This window comes from Podarcis cretensis (genome assembly GCF_951804945.1).
Source record: "Podarcis cretensis genome assembly, chromosome: 12".
Taxonomy (NCBI): domain Eukaryota; kingdom Metazoa; phylum Chordata; class Lepidosauria; order Squamata; family Lacertidae; genus Podarcis; species Podarcis cretensis.
In genome coordinates, this window is record NC_137181.1 from 47246182 (window position 1) to 47261760 (window position 15579).

A 15579-nucleotide genomic window follows, 5' to 3' on the forward strand; every position below is an offset into this window, starting at 1 on the left:
CCAGCCGGTCCCCTCTGATCATGTTCAAGAGCACCTCCAGAACAGAGATAAATAACAGTGGGGAAATCGGGCAGCCTTGTCATGTTCCTTTTTCAATTTTGAACTCTTCAGTAATCACATTGTTAACTATCAGTTTAGCCTTTTGTTCTGAATAAATTGCGTCAATCCCGTTCCCAAAACTCCGTCCCACCCCCATCCCTTCCAAATTTCCCTTCATAAATTTCCAAGAAATGTTATCAAAGGCTTTCTCCGCATCTATAAAAATTAAAACTGCTTTTGTGTTGATATTTGTTTGCAAAAGTTCCAAAATGTCAATTATGTTCCTTGTGTTAGCAAACAAATGTCTTCCTGGGAGACATGCCTGGTCTTTGTGAATTACCTGAATTCAAGACTTTTAAAAATCTACTTGCTAATATATCTGCAAATATTTTGTAATCCACGTTTAGGAGGGAGATGGGGCGGTAGTTCTTAAGTTGAGTCTTTTCAGTTTCCGATTTGGGTATCAATGTGATAAAAGCTTCTTTCCACGATTCCAGCGCCTTTTTCCCCTCCAAAATTTCGTTGCTAACCTCCAGCATTGGTTGTATCAAATAATCTTTCAATGTCTTATAATACTTGGAGGTTAGTCCATCTGGCCCTGGAGATTTGCCCAATTGCATATTCTGAATAGCTTGTTCAATCTCTTGTCGTGTTATTTTAGAGTTCAAGATTACTCTATTTTCTTGTGACAATTTTGGTAATCCATTCTTTTTCAAAAATTGTTTTATCTCGTCCTCATCTTGTGGCCCTTGAGTATATAATTTTTTGAAGTATCTCTGGAAACACTTTCTAATGTCCACAGGGTTCTGAATGTTTCTTCCTTCAATCTCTAAATTTGTAACTGTGTTTAGTTTCTGTCTCTTTTTCAACTGCCATGCTAGCAGTTTCCCACATTTATTCGCCGAATCAAATGATCTTTGTTTCATTAATTTAAGTTTCCACTCTATTTCCTGGTTTATCAATTTAGAATACTGTGCTTGATGGAGTTTAATTTCTCTAAGAATCGGCTGTGACTTCGGATTAGATCTTAGCTTCTTCTCAAGTTCTTTGATTTTCTCCAAAATCTTATCTTTTTTCTCATTTTGTGTCCTTTTCTTTACAGCATTCTGTTGTATCAGGAACCCCCTCATCACGGCCTTACTTGCATCCCAGATGATTCTTTTTTCCACCGTAGTGTTCAAATTTATCTCAAAATAGTCCTTCAAAACTTTTTGGGCCTTCTTGGTAATCTCCTGATCTCTAAAGAAATTGTCATTCATCTTCCATCTAAAGGAGCCTGCTGGTAGTAGTGTTATGTTCATCTTTACAGCATTATGGTCGGAGCAGGTCTTTGGGCAGATTTCCACCTTTCCAGTCTTAGGTGCCAGACCTCTAGATATCCATATTTGGTCGATTCTTGTCCATGTCAGTTGGGCTTCAGAAAAGAATGTTCCTTCTCTTCCCAGGGGGTTCTTTGTCCTCCAAATGTCAATCAAGTCCATGTTGTCAGTTAGTTCAAAAAAGGTCTTTGGTAGTCTTCCATCTTTTGTAAGATTTTGATTTTGTGACTTATCCATGTTGGTTGATACCACGCCATTCATATCTCCCATCATAATGATGTTGTCATAGTCCAGATAGTCCAGGACATTCTCATGCAACTTCTTATAAAATTCCGATTTCCCTTCATTTGGTGCATAAATTCCTAGTATCAAAAACTTCTCTCCTTGATAATGTATCTCTATTGCCAAAATTCTTCCTTGCTCATCTTTAAATAAAAATTTAGGTGATAGGCTCTCCTTTGCATAGATCACCACTCCTCTTTTCTTCACTCGGTCCGAAGATATAAATTCTTGGCCTAATCTTTTATTTATTAGCACTTTTCTATGGAGCCTTGTCACATGTGATTCTTGCAGACAGATAATGTCCAATTGTTCTTTTTTCAATATATGAAATAATTTCCTCCTTTTTTCCGGAGAGTTGCACCCATTAATATTCCAGCTCAACAGTTGCAGAGACATCCTGAGCAAATCTGTTATTTCTCAAGGATCTTTTTCTCTGGATCTTCAGGTTCCAAGGGAGTAAGTACAACAGATGCTCCAGGCCCCAAGGGTGTTTCGATTCCTTTCTGAAGGTCCTCTCCGTAAGCAATCAAAAATTTGTCTCTATCTTCAAGTGTTTTAATCTTGACTTTCTTCCCTCTGAAGGTGAAGGATAATCCCTGAGGAAATTCCCACCTGAAAATGATTGAATTACTCCTTAACAGTCTCACCAATTCAAGATAGGCGGATCTAAGGTCCAGCAGTTGTTTTGGGATATCTTTGTAAATTTCTGCTCTTTTATCCAAAATGTCCAGTGACTTTTCGTAGTGTAATCCCAAAATCTTGTCCCTTTCCTCCCTCGATCTCAAAGTTATCAAGCAATCTCTGGGCTTATCTTTCTTTGCAAATCTTCCAAGTCTGAAAGCCGATACAATTTTAAAATCCTTTTCTTCCTGTATAGACCAGAACTTGGAAAATTCTTTGGTCAGGAACTCAGCTAGATTTTCTTCTTCAGCTTCTGGTATTGACCTTAATCTTAAATTATTTTCCCGGTTCCGCAGTTCTATCATAGACAAATACATCTGATGTTCTCCAACTTGTTTACATAATGGTTTTACCTCTTGTTCTAATTTTTCAACTTTTTGGCTGGTAGCCTCAGCCAATTTACGATTCTCTTCAGAGGCCTCAGTTAACTGCCCAATTGCTTGTACGTTCTGTGCCACCTGTCCAGTTATTCTGTTTAGACAAGCTGTATTTTGATCAATTTTAGCTGTTTGTTCATCCGCTTTCTTGTCCAGAGATTCTACTCTTTTATCCAAGGATTCCAATTTTTCATAAATTTTCTCTAGGATTGAAGCAGTTGCTCCTGAAGCCATATCTTCCAACTGTAACTGCTCAGTTTCTTCTTCTTCCCCTGCCAACGGCAGAGTAGATACAATTTCTCCCTCCCCTGCTACCGGCAGAGTAGGTACAGATGATCTACGTGTCTGTAATGCTGAGGTTAAAGTTGTTTGTCTAGTTCTTACTCCCTTTTTTCTTGTGCCACTCATTCCAACTTTATCTAACAGTCAAGGTCAGGCTGAGTTGTTCCCATGAGAATTCCACAGCCCAAGAGTAAACAATCGTATAGGAGGAAAGGAAAGAGAAAGTAGATTAATGTCACTGCTGTAAGTCCAGAATCCTCTAGAGGGAGCTTGCAATGTCTTGAGAGAAGAAGTCAAATCAAATAAAATCAATAAAGTCAAATTTAATGTCCATAGACCTTCAGTAGCTAATGCTTAGCAGAGTTAGAATTGACAGCAAAACATTGTTTCTGACAAGTGTCAACATGAGCTTTTATAAGCAAGAGCCACTCATCAGGTAGATGGTTCAAATTGGATTCCATAATGTACATTTTTAATAATCAAGATAGCAAGGGCACAAACATAGCCTGCAGAATTGGGAAATGGCGGTAGGAATATGTGTTGAAACTCTCTTGTAAAAGTTGGTGATATGTTGAATGACAGTCCCCACTGATTAGATGGTTTTTTAAATTGTGCCATATTAAAATTTTTGTACATGGGAGTTATCTTCTGGGGCACTCCCTTGGAAATGATGATGGTATAGACAGGAGTTTTTGTTTGCAAATTTGTGCTCTTCCAGGTGGCTCTGGTTATGAGGACTGGAAGACTTCATGTCGAAAGCAGAGAGGTTCACAATTTGTTTTGTGTGTCCAACAGGGGGTTTAGATCCATTGCTTGAAATTTAGGAAGTTAATTATTTAATATCTAGTAACATCTGCCCATCATTACAAATGACTGTGCCACTTATTATGCAGGACCATGCTATTCCAAGTGGCTGCTTTGCTACTGCTTGTGGCAGCCTAACATAGTCACAATCCTGTTACGTGCTCCTCTAGCTGCAAAACAGAAAGCACAAAAATTTCACTAGAAGAAGAAAGCTAAAATACCAACTACCACACAACCTGTGTATGGGAGGCATCAGTCCATATAGGGTGATGGCAAATGCGCTGTATAATAATGTCCAAGTACTCTCTTTGGGAGGGATGTGGGTGGCGCTGTGGGTTAAACCTAGGACTTGCTGATCAGGCCTAGGACTTGCTGATCAGAAGGTTGGCGGTTTGAATCTGCACAACGGGGTGAGCTCCCATTGCTTGGTCCCTGCTCCTGCCAACCTAGCAGTTCGAAAGTACGTCAAAGTGCAAGTAGATAAATAGGTACCTCTCCGGCGGGAAGGTAAAAGGCGTTTCCGTGCGCTGCTCTGGTTCACCAGACGCAGCTTAGTCATGCTGGCCACATGACCCAGAAGCTGTACGCCGGCTCCCTCGGCCAATAAAGCGAGATGAGCATCGCAACCCCAGAGTCAGCCACAACTGGACCTAATGGTCAGGGGTCCCTTTACCTTTACTCTCTTTAAAAGAGACCAGAAAGCATCTGTAGTCCAGTGCGTAGGAGATGTGAAAGGTGACAAAAAGAGCTTGAATCCCACTGGTTAAGAGCGGTAGTCTCGTAATCTGGGGAACCGGGTTCGAGTCTCCACTCCTCCACATGCAGCTGCTGGGTGACCTTGGGCCAGTCACACTTCTTTGAAGTCTCTCAGCCCCACTCACCTCACAGAGTGTTTGTTGTGGGGGAGGAAGGGAAAGGAGAATGTTAGCCGCTTTGAGACTCCTTAAAAGGGAGTGAAAGGCGGGATATCAAATCCAAACTCTTCTTCTACCCCCTGCAAACTACTTGCAAATTGCTGGCAGTCTTGGTGGATCACTTAAATATTGTTTTGCCTGTTGTAGGAGTTGTAATGTACTGGACCAGGTGCTGTGGGGTTTTTAATTGTATTGTTATTGCTGCTTTTATTTCTTGCATTGCATTCCATAGAATCCCAATTGTAATACTGTACAATAAAATGCAGCGTAGGAAATAAAATGAGCAATAAAAATACAAAAAAAAAAAAAACAATCTATGTAAATATTTAATGTAGACATGCCATGGGCCACCTGAATGAAGGTAGCACACCCCTGGTGGTCCATAGACCACAGTTTGGGAACCCGTGTTTTAGAACACTGTACTATACAACATATATGCATGTTTCTGTGTGAAAAGAACCAGCTTTTGGAAAGGGAAACTCAAGGACATTGTAGAATGCACACTACAACTGCAAGATCACAGGAGACAACACTTTATTTAGGTGATAAAGGAGATGGAAAGAGCAGTGCAATATAAACGTGGCCCCTGCAAGGCAATCCCTAGCTTTGAGCTGAGGATGGTGTTGCTGTTGGTAACAATCATTTTGGATGGGGGGGGGGGCAGGGAGGAAGCTAGAACTTAGCTTGTCCACAGCACACAGCTACACCCTAATCACATAAGTGCAGTTGAAGGCAGAAGAGGGACAAATGCTGTGACCATTAGTCTCCCAGGGACTAGCTTGGAGCACATAATTTTTCCTTCATCCAGTCCTATGGGTAGTAGAGATCTGGACTTCCAGCTAAAGAGGCCAGTACTGAGCGGTCTCTTTGTGGAGATGTACTAAAGTAAAACTGTAAGTTGGGATAGCACTGTTGCACTCAGTCTTGCTCGTGGGCTTTGCATAGGCATCCAGTTAGCCACAGTGAGAACAGGATGCTGGACTATGTGTGACTTTGGCCTCATCCAGCAGGACTCTTCTTATGTTCCAATGAATAGCGCAGGCTTAACCTGCAAGTTTGATCCTGGCTAGGGGCTCCCAAGAAAAAGTGCTGGGGTGACACATCTGAGACACAGCAGTGGGAGAGCTAATCAGAGATGGTCTGCCTTAGCCAGATAAATGTCTGGCCGCTGCTGTCGACTACCCTTGTGGTGTGCGTGGCACTGGGGCAGTGGCAGTGAAGATGGCAGGTAGCCTCTTCTCTTCCTGAGAGATGCCTGGTTAGCTGTGGAGAGACAAGAGAAACATAGAAATAGTGGTGAATAATGGGCAGCAGCTGCAGCAAATACTGCACACAATTAGGTGCTTGTCAAAGAAGTGATTGAGAGAAAGGATGCTCTTTTTGAATGTTTTGCCTGTTCACATGTCCAACTCTTTGCTCTCATATTAGGTGCATGGACCTGATAGTCCCTCATTTGTCTACATCTGAGAGGCTTGCCAGTTTGGGGAGACAATGCTAACATGAAGGCAATACTCATCCAAAGTTAGGAATAGCACTGCAGTACTGTCTAAGCTTTGTTCTCTTGTCATGTCCGTTGGCTCTGATCCGCTTGGAAGGATGAGTCACAAGTGTTTGGCAGCACTATCAATAGACAAGAGTAGGGTGTTTGATGTTGACTTCCTCAAAAGGGACTGGCAGTGGGTCTACATAGCCTTTGCAAGTCTATGGTGGAAGCATGCATTTTATTTGGGAGTTTGGGCCCTCCTGAATGTTAACAGCATAGTACGCTGTAGCACAGCCTCCCTTCTTATAGGATGCACTGCTACAACCTTTTGAGTAAAAAGGTGAAACAGTTCACTTGTATTCCAGGGAGAAGGGGAGACTGTTGCTATACTGTTGCTATGGGTGTTGGAGTGAACACATTAGGGGGGTTCTGTTGGGTGGGATGGAGAAGATGTGACAATCATAGTTTCAGAATGGTCTGCCCTTTCCCTTGTTTACCTATTTGTGGGCATCTTGCCCTTGCAGCCTCAGTAGCAGCAAGGGAAGAGGGCTGTTGGTGGAGTCCTCAAACAGTCCACATACCTTGTTATAGGGCAGATCATACCTAGAGGGGATTCTGGATGCAAACTTGTAGAGTGAATAAGAAGGCTGAGTTACTGAGCATATCTCCAGCAGAGGGTTCCTGTCTTTTAAGATACGCTAATGACCACAAATGGCTTGACCTGCAATAGTTGCAACTGGCTGTCAGAGAATTGAACTTAGGCTGTGCTGTTGGACAGTTTGACTGCGTTTAAAATCAAAAAGTGAAGAAGGTATTTGCATGTCCAGAGTAATCATGCACCACAGTATGCATACCTAACAAGAGTGTCCCAATATAAATCAAGGTCAGCAAATGCAAACTAGAGCACTCTTGCCTTGGCTGTCCTTTTCCCAGGTAAAATGAGGATAACTGAAATCAAGACGTTATGAGGGATACAAAAAACAACAGTAAGTCCGAGCTCCTTAAGAACAGCCCTTGTTTTATTTTGTTCTCCTAGCTATTGGGATTGTTGTGCTTTTTCACAAAGAGTTGCATGGTCTTTCCCCATGCTAGTCTGCTAAATCGCTGAGATCTTCACCTGAGATTTTATTCTAGTTGCTCCTGCTTTTTGAGGTAGAGCGAATGGTGAGCCTTTTTGGTGGTGGCACCCCACCTTTTGGAATGTCCTCACCAGGGAGGCTCACCTGGTGCCTTTCTTGACAGGCCTTCCATCCACTCCATACTTTTTAAGCCACCACCTTTATACATTTTATTTATCTTTTAAAAAATCTGCTGTTCTAAATTGATAGTAAAACATTATTCAGTTGTTGCATTTTTGCTTTAAATCTTATCTGCCCTGGCGCACTCGGATGCTGAAGGTGTAGCTTATAAATTTAACACACGTTTTCCCATCAGCAAAGTTCCTGCTTGTGCTTTCGTATGCTTGGCATCTATAGACATGGTAGCACTGCAATACAGCCCCATGTCACACATCTAGATAAGTAAACTACGGTATGTTCTTTTGCTGCAGCAATTTATATAGTCTAGTCTAGGTGCTGTGCTGCTTTTTGGAATCTTATGCTCAAACAAGTGCATGGAGGTGAAAGTTCAGTGAGTCAGTGGGTGTGTTGTTACCCACACTGCCTCTCACTGGCCTGATGTTACACTGGCATCAGAGGGGCAGGAACGTCGGACCCCTGAGTGAACATAGGATGCCAGCTCCTCCCTGCCCTGCCCAAACTCCAAACATTCTTCTCCTCTTCATAGTGCTGCCAATCTAGTGGTTTTGTTGTTGTTGTTGTTGTTGTTGTTTTGCAAATGGTGGTTTATGACCAGTGCAGTGGTACTGCAATGTGTGTTTGAATTCACTGCACCAGCTTACTGTTTTTTGCTGGCCAAGGGGATTTATCTTATCCGGCCCAACAGGGATAGGAGTTTTCTGCCTGTGTAATATGATGAAACCATGCCATGCATTCATCAAGGTTGCTTAATCAAGACAAAAATATTTGATTCCTACCCACCTCTCCCACATTAATCCCTCATAAATCTGTTTTCTTTTGAATGAAAAACTAGTCTTTCCCATAATAACCAGAATTCATCATTTATGTCACTGCTCCCTCCCACCCCCACCCCCGTTAATGCATCAGTCTTCTTTTAAATTTATAGCATATGCCCTCAGACATCCTCTGATGATTAATCTCCTTACCCAAGCAAGGCCAATTGCAATCCATTTTTAAATGGACTTTCTGTTCCTACATATTGATTGGCAATCATGTAGCAAATTTACATTTGACTTGGCAGTTAATTTATTATTTCCGCAACATTCTACACTCTGAATAATAGAAAACACTGCCAAATAATGTGTCAGCATTGCTGGCTCCCGCAATATTAGCATAAGTCCTTGTCCGCTAATCTACCTTTGCAAAAGGAGGAAAACAGCAGACTTCTGGAAATCTTTAAAATTGGAGCTCTGCTCAGGTGGTCCCACTTAAGAGCCTCTATACCAGAATTTATGATTTTTTGTATCTCACAAGAGCATAAAATGAGAAGAAGAGCCCTGGAAAATCAAACAAAAAGCTAATCTAGTCCCTTTTCCCACAGTAGCCAAACAGATACAGCACATGAAAGCTGTACCCATCCCCTGCTGTTGTTCCCCAGTAGCTGGCATTCAGTGTAGTTTTGCTCATTTCTGATCCTGAAAGTAGCATATAGCCATCATGAATTTGTCAAATCCCCCTTTAAAGCCACCTAAGTTAGTAGCCTTCATCATATCTTACAGAATCATAAAATTGTAGAGTTGGAAGGGACCCCAAGGATCATCTGGTCCAACCTCTTGCAATGCAGGAAACTCAGCCAAAGCATTCATGACAGATGGCCACCCAACCTCTGCTTAAAAACCTCCAAGGAAGGGGAGTCTGTAAATAAATTTCTGCAGTACTGAAGTACTTCCTTTCATCTGTCCCGAATCTCCAGTTTCACTAGATGTCATGATCCCAAGTTTTATTTTGACTAGAGTGGGAGAAAAACCTCTATTTACGTTTCTCCATGTCATTTGAAAGTTGAAACGCTTTATAATCCTCCACGGTGCCCTCCCCTATAAACTCTGCACCCTTCTCACATAGGGAAGATGCTTCAGTTCCCTGATAATCTTTGTTGGATTATTTCTCCATCAATTTATTTACTGGATCCGCCACTGCTTCGGTGCCCCTGCTTCCCACAGCCGAGATCTCTAGGTGGTTCAGCCTCGGCTAGATTTTGCTCATCCATCTTGTCTGAAAAGCATCCACTATGTACCGTATTTTTCGCTCTATAAGACGCACCAAACCACAATACGCACCTAGTTTTGGGAGGAGGAAAACAAGAAAAAAAAAATATTCTGAATCTCAGAAGCCAGGACAGCAAGAGGGATCGCTGCACAGTAAAAGCAGCAATCCCTCTTGCTGTTCTGACTTCTTTGATAGCTGCGCAGTCTGCATTTGCTCCATAAGACGCACACACATTTTCCCTTACTTTTTAGGAGGGAAAAAGTGAGTCTTATAGAGCAAAAAATAACGGTACTTCAACACAGCTGACTTTCCTGGGGTACTTGTACTTTTCTGGAGTGTTACCTGTGCTTTCAATTATGGGTCACAGTGCCTAACCAGTACTGCACGGTAAGGCATCCCAGGTTGTATCAATGACTTGTGCAGGGTCTACTGCTCTGAGCTTTAGGTTTGATGGCACACAAATAGGATCCATAGCAATCATAGAAAAATCCAAGATTAAAAAAAAGATGGCTTTACAGTAGATATGGTTCTCAGCACATTTCCTAAAAAAAATTAATTCAAAAGTTAGAATACAGCTTTCTCCACTGCCATAATATCACAAAATGATTACTCCAATCCTCAATCCCACTTCACTGTCAATCCCACATCACATCAGGTTGACTAGACATTTTCTAGGAAGCTCTTTATTGAAGAAAGGGCTTAATACTGCTTGATAAGAATGGCTTGGGATCATTATTCTACAACAGCTCACCTAAGTTTGCTAAGGGGTGTAATAGAAAAGATTCCCCAAGCAGTGTTTGCCAAGACACATTAAACATTTCTTTTGATAAAGAATTTCCTCCTATTGTGTTTGGATACCTTATCTGCTTTGTGTTTAGCACCCTTGCTGTAAACTGGGGTTGAATGTTAGCTTGTTTGCAGGATGGTTAAAAGGTTGGCTATACAATCATCTGTTGCATGTGACAGTGAGAGTTTAAAGCACTTCAGTTATTTTGCAACACATTGTAGGTAGCAGCAGTGCTCGCTGTTTTATTAAATAATACCCTTGTGTCTTTAAAAGAACTGTGTGTTCTACATTCATTTAAATAAAGCTTTCAAATGAACCAAGGCAGGAGTCCTGGGTGAGTCTGTGGATGGAAGACCCTCTAAGGAACCTCACTGGCAGAGTTTGCTGCAGATAGAACTTGGCAATGACTGTCTCTCCCTGGGATATTAGCATACGCTCCGCGCAGTCTTCTGAGCTTTGAGGCAGGGGCAGATGCAGTGTACTGCTTATATAGGCCAGATGCCATTTATCTTAAGGGAGCATTCTCTTGGAGCATTCTCGGCTTCCTTTTTGCCCTTCCTTTCCTATTAGTTTGATCTCTGATTTTTTATTGCGCTAACTGCCCATCACTTCTGGCTGCAGAGATGAGTTTGACAGTGATCGACAGCATTCTGTCCTTTTGTATTTCTACTGTTTCAGACAATTCCAGATCTCAAAGCAGAGCTGCATTACAAGGTTTGTTTTTTATTTAGTCAAGCAAATAATAAATCAGTAGCATAACACCCCAAGAAAAAAAGAAAGGGTGTGTAGAGTGCTTAGCCATAGCTATAGAATGCCTTCACCCTCTGCAATGTAGGGAAACTGTGCTGGTCCGTAGACCTCCTTTACTGAAGTAGAAACAATCCTCACTTACTCAATAGAGTACAAAGAGGGGAAAAATCCACACTGCAGCAGCATAGTGTAGGCTGCGGGTGCCTGGGGGCAGGGCAAGTGTTGCCACCATGCAAGGAAGCTGCCTCTGCAGCTTGTTCATGCGCTGGAGCCCAGCAGAGGCACAGCGGTGCTGCTGCCGCCTTTCCTCCTTTCTTGCCCCTGGGTCTGGCGTTGGGCCGTCATGCAAGGAACCCAGTTTCACCAAATGCATTTACATGTACTCAAGTCTAATCTGCTTGTGCCCCCACACTAGTTGTTGGTGCTTCATGGTTTTAGTCATGCTCATTTTTGGAAAGCTATTGAAGGGTGTGTGCATACACACCACACACAGTCTTTTCTGAGAAGCAATTTGCTTCTTACCCGAAAATGCATTGAATATAGTATGTACCAGCGTTTGTTGCTACCAAGTGCCCCAAAGTCCCAGTAGTTGTTCAGCAAAATGTTAGAAGATGTTTCAGTGGTGCTGAAGCTCTTTTTTAAAAGATCTATACCAAGCCAAGGTCTCTGCAAACTCAAGCCCAAGTAAAGCCTGGTTGGCTGGCTTGGATTTCAGGTCTGGTGTCCATACTTTACAGTGTAGCGTATTCATTGATCAGTCGTCTTCTCCCTTGGCCAAAGATGGTTTTTGGACCTTAGCAGAGTAATAACATCCTTCACTATGAGGGACGGCACATCCTGTTTTGTTCCTTGAGGCGAAACGAGAAGTGCCACACTGCCCTGCGGCTGCCCCCAGTGTCACCATACCTGCCACTTGCACCAGCCGCTCTGCCACCTCTTTCGGTGGCAGAGAAGCGGTGCTGACTTAGGGGTGAGATTCCCATTGATTTCAGGTGAGAGCTCTTGTGCTCCATAAGATCTAACACGATTTCTCACACTTGAAAGCTGTTCTGTCCTTCCTATTCGTATTATCTAATGTTTTTTCTTGCTGCTGATATTTTGCAGTTATAGTTACAAATTGTATTTTACTTCTGGGCTGAATGTGTGCTTTCATTACTGCTGGCTTTATTAACGGATGGAGGACTTTTGTTATAATATGTTTTTCTATTCTTGTGATTATTAAAAGGCAGCCTGTGAATGTTTTAAACAAATAAATGAAACCACTAATATTTAACTTCATATGAAAAAACAGAGTTGAACTAGGTGCACTTTCAATTGCAGAATTTACACAGAAGTAGACCTATGGTGCAGTTCTAATTTATTGTCACCTACGTATGTGGTAGTGAACAACATCTGCAGTTTTTAGCCACTTAACATTTACAGTTTTATTTCTGTAAACCAAAGCACCTCAGGGGGAAACAAAAGCACCTGGGGAAAAAATCCCAAGAAAAGGAACTGATTTTTACAAACTGGGTGGGGTTTTTTACCTTTTCTTTGCCTTGGGCAACTGTCACACCTGCAGCATTTATTTAAAGCATTCTTGTGTCACTTTAACAGATAGGGAGAATCCTGGGAACTGTACTTTGTTAAGGATGCTGGAAATTTTAGCTCAATGAGGTCAGCATCCTTAACAGATTGCAGTTCCCAGGATTCTTTGGGGGAAGTGGTGTCAATTAAAGTAGTATAGGAGTGTTTTAAATGTATAGTACAGATGTGACCAAGGGGACGCAGGTGACGCTGTGGGTTAAAGCCTCAGCGCCTAGGACTTGCCGATCGAGAGGTCGGCGGTTCGAATCCCTGCGGCGGGGTGCGCTCCTGCTGCTCGGTCCCAGCACCTGCCAACCTAGCAGTTCGAAAGCACCTCCGGGTGCAAGTAGATAAATAGGGACCGCTTACCAGCGGGAAGGTAAACGGCGTTTCCGTGTGCGGCTCTGGCTCTGGCTCTGGCCAGAGCAGCGATGTCATGCTGGCCACGTGACCCGGATGTGTCTCCGGACAGCGCTGGCCCCTGGCCTCTTAAGTGAGATGGGCGCACAACCCCAGAGTCTGTCAAGACTGGCCCGTACGGGCAGGGGTACCTTTACCTTTACCTTTTACAGATGTGACCAATGTTTACCAACTGAAGTAGTAAAAAATTTTTCCACACCGTTTTCAAGCAATATGCCACAGTTTATGTGGCTTTATTGGGGGACACTCCACGATGCACTGAATTAGAAAAAAGACCCTCAACAACTGTCTTATGTCTTAGTTTCTGATTAGTGTAAACAGTAAAAATGTTCTGTGTGGTTTTACAGGCAAAAAATGGTCCAGGGAACCAGATTAAAAAGTGTTCTCCTGAGACAATATAAGTATTTGGGACATTCTACTGCTTCAAGGCACAACAGAAGTAAGCTACCCCATAAAACTATCTATGCCATCTGTCCCAGATTGCATGTAGAAGTAACTACAATTCTGATACCATAACAATGCTTTTTCCAGTTGGTGATAGTACAAGCTGTCAGTTTGGTATTGAAGTACCATTGTGGAGCAGAAAACTGTGGGCTAATTTATAAGTGTACAGACTCTTGATTTGCTATCCTGTAATAGAATTTTAATAAGATAAACATTTGTCATGTTGTTTGACAGGTAATGGCAGCATCCAAATCACTTGAGTGAATTAGGTGACAAGTTGTCCTGGTGCGTCAGGTTTTCATTGCTGTCTTTTGGTGCATAAAGATCTTGTATTAAGTGATATTTAAAGAAGACTCATTCTGTTTGACAGTTTAGTGACATGATCTGTGAGCAGGAATAAGAAATGTCATGGTGTCAAGTCAAAGATGAGAAGATTGCTGTAGATATTACCTATTTTAACAGCGCTGAGCAAGTCTGCAACGATGTAGACAAGCAAATTCCATGTTTTATTATAAGATTTCCAGAAGGGTTTTAGGCAAGTTGTATGCATAAAAAGAAAGAAAATGTATGCTCTGTTGCTGGGTAACTGATGTGTGATGTTTGTAAGGAAATACCTTACAGGGATTTATGATAATTCATTTTTTCTAAACAAATAATTTGTGCTTCCTTTATTATTATTTCTATTGCTGTGATTGTATAACTGAGTGGTGTTTAAAATATGAAATGATCTCATCATACAACTTGAGCTGAAATTTACCTTTTGATTGATTTAAAATATTGAAAATATATTGCTTTACTCTTCTAAAACCCTAGTACAGTATAATATTTCATACATAAACTCATCAGACTATGATATAAAGCAGCATTATCCTTTATGTTATGATTATTTGCCTGATTAAAATACATAGGGAAATTGTAGTCTGCAGTTCTTTTGCTAAACTTCTACTTAGCAGAAATTTTGGTTGGCTCTTTATCTGCCCTTTCATTAAATAACTAACAAACCATTAATAATGTTTGCACAGGAAAAATATATATTTATTTCTGAGTTGGGTTCTTAAAAAAAATCATGTGTGCTTTATTCAAGAGAAACATAGTAAATGTTTCTGATTATCTGTTACAGAACTCGCATTAAGCTGTGCATTTGCAAGTACAATGAGCACTTTTCAATAAAACGTTTACTAGCTTGGCAACCTTTTCTATTTTGAAGATACATTTTGTTTCCGTTTTTAGCAAATTGCCATTCTGGGAGCCTTAAGTAAATAAATAAGCAGCTCTTTATCCTCTTGGTTTACTTCTTTTCTTTTCTTTTTGATGTAACGAAGCAAAATAATTTGTCATTTCTTTAATACTCTCCAAACTAATTCCCAGAACCTGTTAATAAACGTACACCTCTTCCCCACCCTCCAAGCATGCAGTATGTCTACTATCTTCCCACCTCTCAAACATTTGTTACCTACCGCGGGATATATATGTTTCAGTCTTTTTGGAGTAAAGTATCATCTGAACAATTTTTTTTAAAAGCTTTCCTGGAGATTAAGGCGTATAATTCCTGAAAGAGCTACCTGCCATATGCAGCTCTACTTCTTTCCACAAATTCTTCTAAGTCCATATTTCCATCTGCCTTGATAAGAATTCTGCTGCAGTTAATCTCCTTAGCATATTATAGGTTCTCTCCAGTAAGCATTTATTCTCACTGCTCAGAATTAGCAACTTAAACTTTGATTGAGTCCTTAAAAATCCGTTTTTTCTTGTTAATGAATTTATTTCATGTATGGAGAATAATAACAATTGCTGGTTTTACTGCCATAATGGGGGAGTGGGGAATCATATAATTTTCACAATCCTTCACAAAACTCAGTGTAGACAATTTTAAGCTGGATGAGCCAATGATCTGACTCATCATAAGGCAGCTTCCTGTGTTTCTGAAGTCGGAAACTGACAAAAGTGATAAAACTGATAGGACCTTCAAACCATAAACTTTAAATTAAACGCACAAGACCCCAGAAAGGGCTTGATAGTACATTGCCTGTTCAGACAGGTATTCTGTTGTTTAAGAAATTATCGCAATTTAAAGCATGGAAGAAATGTATTGTAGAGAATCTGACAGCAAGGGTATCCTCTATAAAAAGCACATGAACGAAAAATAG

At 41.3% G+C, this 15579-nt stretch overlaps 1 protein-coding gene across 5 annotated transcripts in view; it reads left to right on the forward strand.

Moving 5' to 3' along the window:
* Positions 1-15579, forward strand: part of NEK11 (NIMA related kinase 11) — an 87247-nt gene that overhangs the window by 24069 nt on the left and 47599 nt on the right. The window lies entirely within an intron of this gene.